Source organism: Lepus europaeus, chromosome 17 (genome assembly GCF_033115175.1).
Source record: "Lepus europaeus isolate LE1 chromosome 17, mLepTim1.pri, whole genome shotgun sequence".
Taxonomy (NCBI): domain Eukaryota; kingdom Metazoa; phylum Chordata; class Mammalia; order Lagomorpha; family Leporidae; genus Lepus; species Lepus europaeus.
Window position 1 is genome coordinate 46,675,349 of NC_084843.1, and position 4,888 is coordinate 46,680,236.

General features: G+C 39.4%; 1 pseudogene; it reads left to right on the forward strand.

Annotated features, from left to right (window-relative positions):
* The first annotated feature begins 2,660 nt into the window (after window positions 1-2,660).
* LOC133776108 (histone H1.1-like) lies at window positions 2,661-3,327 on the forward strand (annotated as a pseudogene).
* The last annotated feature ends 1,561 nt before the right edge of the window (window positions 3,328-4,888 follow it).

Below are 4,888 nucleotides of genomic sequence, written 5' to 3' on the forward strand. Positions count from 1 at the left end.
CAATACCCGATTCTTCGCTAACCTGACTCATTTCCCTAACTCAAGATTTATTCAGGACTTAACTCTTACTTTGTGCACTTACTGGGCTTTCTGCTGAGCTAGAAAAAGCTCCGAATTTGCAGAAGCATATTTCTTATATTATTACTGCTTCATATATATTGATGAAATCCTGGACAATATTCACAATCCCTGTTTATCTAGATGCTGGACTGTTTGGAATACGAGAGAGAGAGAGAGAGAATGATTTTTCCATCTGCTGATTCACTCCCAAAGGTATCAACAGCTAGATCTAGGCAGGCCAAACCCAGGACCCAGAAACTCATCCCACATGGGTGGCAGGGACCCAAGTACTTGGGCCATAATCCACTGCCTTCCCAGCACATTAGCAGTAAGGTGGATCAGAAGCAAAGCAGCTAGAACTCCAAACAGTACCCAGATACAGGATGTTGGCATTGCAAACAGCAACATAATTAGCTGTGTCACTACACTGGTCCCAGGCTTGCATTTTCAAAAGTGAACAAGTTCTCATCACTTCCTTTATCAGAAACCAGAAATTTATGCTTTGGTTCAGAGTATTTTAATTTGTAACTTCTTAATTTGCAACTTAAATAAAGTACTATAGCTTCCTACATTCTCAGTGTATTATTTCTTCAAATAAATATTCTCTTTATATTCAGAGATTCCTCATTTTTGCTTAAAATAAAATTAAGCTGTGTGATCCTAAAATGTTTTCCCCTAGCCTGCCTCCCTTGATCGTCTTCATCCTTTAACCACTGCATTTCCTGGAAGCAAAGTCCTAAATTTTCTCCCTCATACTATTTCATCTACAAATCCAACAAAATCTCTATTTATTATCAATTATTAGATAATAAATACATCCCTACTGTGTTAATTCTCATCCGTAAGGTTCCATTTCAATTTTTTTTTGTCTTAACAATTTCAAACCTTTCTGCTTCCAAAGACTTTCAACAATTTTTAAAGGCCCTCTTCTTGTATCACTCCTTATCTTAATTTATTTTACAGAATACTCTTATTACTTTCTGCCTCCCTTAAACATTTTTCCTAAGTTACTCTGTTGCCAGTTTTCTGCTGCTTGCTTTGCATATCATGGTATCCTCTCATATTTGCTGTTCAGTCTTTCAACTATCTTATTTTATATCCATTTGCTAAGCAGGATTGGCCCAGTTTGCAGCAGAAACACAGATTTTAATCCGAGTCCCCCATATGGGTGTCAGGTACCCGATCACCTGAGGTATTACATGTGTTCCTTGTGGTACACATTAGCAGAACGATACATTCAAAAGCAGAGCAATGATTCAAACCCAGGCATCCCAAGTGGTTACTGGCCCCTTATTCCTTATATTATTAGTTATGAAATATTTATCTAAAGCTCTGATGTATTGTCAAGAGCTGAATTCACAATTTAGATCCTTGCCAAACATCCTTCCAAGAAAAACAAAGGCAACACAAGTGTAGTACTCCTCAAATGTGTAATTGTTGATTACCCTTCAAAACAAGGTTGCTTCAAAAGGCTTCCATAGCCTTGGCAACTCATGACTAGAGCCTAGGGAGATTACTGACACCATAAACAAGAGTGTCAAATTAATAAGTCAACAACAGGAGTCACTGTGTACTTACTTCTCATGTGGGATCTGTCCTTAATGTGTTGTCCAATGTGAAGTAATGCTATAACTAGTACTGAAACAGTATTTTACACTTTGTGTTTCTGTGTGGGTGCAAACTGATGAAATCTTTACTTAATATATACTAAATCAATCTTCTGTATATAGAGATAATTGAAAATGAATCTTGATGTGAATGTAATGGGAGAGGGAGTGGGAGATGGGAGGGGTGTGAGTGGGAGGGAAATTATTGGGGGGGAGCCATTGTAATCCATAAACTGTACTTTGGAAAATTATATTTACTAAATAAAAAATAAATTAAAAAAAACAAGGTTGCTTCTACCTATATTCTCCAAAACCAGTTTTATGTGACATCTATCTACATAGACACCTTATCTTCGCTTCTTGCCATTTGCTAACCTTGTGAAACATGCCTTTTCATGATTAATCCTTCTGTTCAAACTCACCAACACAACTGCTGCTGAACATTCATTTACATATATTTAAAAATTATCAAAGACATTCCACTACAGCTTATCACCTTAACTGAGGACACATCATTTACTCCATAGTTTGGGTCACATAAATTCCTTTCTTAAATATTCCTCCAAATTTATACAAATGTGATCTCTTTAAATATCTTTTCTTACCTCATTAGAAATAATTTCTAACATAGTTATACTTTATATCACTTTGTCAGTATCTCCAAAGCTTAAAACGAAAACAACTACCTTACACTCTGTTGCCTTATCACCTAACTAAGGAGGGCTCATCTAATGAATTGAAAGGGATCATGTGTTGGTGGTTCTCATCTATCCTCACAGGGAGTATTAAATATCACCTCAACCACAGGTTTTACCCTTTACCTCAAGATGTACAGTTTGAGATTTAGCCTTTACATTCTAATATGCTTCTTACTCTCACTGTAATGGTAAAATGTGCATCAAGAAAAGTTAATATCACATTTAATTAAAAATGTTGTGGTCCCCCTGTGTTGCAGGTCTCAGTCCCGTGGACTTTTAGCTGTCACTGTTTGCCATGGCCGAGACAGCGCCGGCCGTGCAGGCTGCCTCCGCTGCCCCTGAGAAGGCTGCGGCTGCCAAGAAAGCCAAGAAGCCGGTCCAGGCGGGAGCCGCCACCTCCAAAAAGCCCGAGGGGCCCTCTGTGTCGGAGCTCATCGTGCAGGCCGTGCAGGCCGTCTCCACCTCCAGTGAGCGCAGCGGGGTGTCGCTGGCTGCGCTCAAGAAGGTGCTGGCGGCTGCCAGCTAATGACGTGGAGAAGAACAACATCCCCATCAAGCTGGGCCTCAAGAGCCTGGTGAGCAAGGGCACCCTGGTGCAGACCAAGGGCACTGGCACCTCGGGCTCCTTCAAGCTCAACAAGAAGGCGGTGGCCGGTGAGGCCAAGGCCGGCGCTGGGAAGGTGGCAGCGAAAGCCAAGCCGACAAGCGCTTCCAAGAAGCCCAAAAAGGCCGCCAGGGCTGTGGCGAAGAAGGTCGCGAAGTCTCCAAAGAAGGTGAAGAAGCCGGCGGCGGCAGCCAAAAAGCCCTCTAAGAGCCCCAAGAAGCCCAAAGTCATCAAGGCCAAGAAGGTGGCTAAGAGCCCTGCCAAGGCCAAGGTGGTGAAGCCCAAGGCAGCCAAGGTGAAGGTGACGAAGCCAAAGACAGGTGCCAAGCCCAAGAAGGCAGCACCCAAGAAAAAGTGAAGTCCTGGTTGGAAGCTGCTTCTAGTAACCCAACGGCTCTTTTAAGAGCCCAAGTGGAAAAAAAATGTTGCAAGGTATTGTTGATCAACACTAAAGCTATTTTCAAAACACAATAATAAAATAATGCCAGAAGTATGATTGTTATTTCAGAAAATCACATTAAAATAAAATCAAAAGTAAATAAGGTCTCATAGCAGTCTTATAAATATCACATTTTAAATTGTTATGTAGAAGTACATAGACCCAGAGCAAACAAACTTCAACTTACAGGGTTTTCATGGTTTAAAACTGTATTGCACCATTTCAGAAGATAATGAGTTGTTCGAAATTAAATAATTTATTATTCTCACTTCTGTTTATATTTGGAATCTGGTAGTACATATCAACAATTTCAAGAAAGTTAGGCTACCTATTGAATTCTGGTGTTCCCTCAGGGAAGGAGCAAGCATTTGGTATTAATCATCTTAGTTTGTGCATTATCTGCAATTAGGGCAGTCAGCTCATAAAGGTCATACCCTCCAGAAATACTAAGGAAGAAGTCTTCCAAGGTCTGTGTGGACCTCTGGCTAAGAAGTCACTCAGAGTTCAGGAAATAGATATCACCACTTTTCTGATGACTGTTTTAGTAACACATCTTAAACATGATTTCCAAAATCCTAGAGACCCAGTAGATGATTAAATAGATTCAACGATTTTACATTTCTAGGGCCAATTATTTACCCACATATTATCCCGGGAAGTATAGCAGTGTTAATGAACAAAATTTATTTGACTGTTTTGAGAGAAATGATAGGTGACTGGCTGACAGCAATTTAGTTTTAGTTGGAATGTGTTTTGAGAGAAAAAAAGAAACTGGCCAGCACTCAAAATAGTCACAAAGTCAAGTTACCTGCCTATAAAATAGGCAAAAAATAAAAAGAAAGTGCTAAAATCTAAGTAGTTCAAAAGACTGGAGTCCTTGATATCATTAAAAGCATATGATTTTTTCTATCTTATTCAGTATTCCAGCTGTTAATTTCATAGAGGTTATGACACTGTATTACTCCTTTATATATATATATATATATATATATATATATATATATATATATATATAAGTTCAAGCAAAAAGAAAAGACAAGGATCCTTGAAAAAGACATTCCTGGGTGTAAAATTGCCAGGAGATTTTGACAAGGATCTAGAAACTGTCCTTCTGAAATGTAATCATGAAGGAACACAGACTCCCTAACTCCCAAGCCCTCAGGGAAAGTGGGAGGCTAACTCCAAGAAGTGTCAGTTCAGAAGCACACAGGGCCTAATTACACCATCCAACCTCCCCTATAGTGTCCTTTAGGACTTCTTCACTAGCTTGCCCCATTTCTTAAGCTACTCCCACTTATTTGTTAGCATCACTGAATCTAGTATATTGCCCTTATAGCAATAGTCTTGAATGAAGTCTTCCTTGTCTTTTTAACTGCCTGAGGTATGTTTTTCTAAACATCTATTTTATTTAAAAGGCAGGATGACAGAGAGATTGGGAAAGACAAAGAGAAAGAGATTTTCCATCTATTGCTTTACTCCC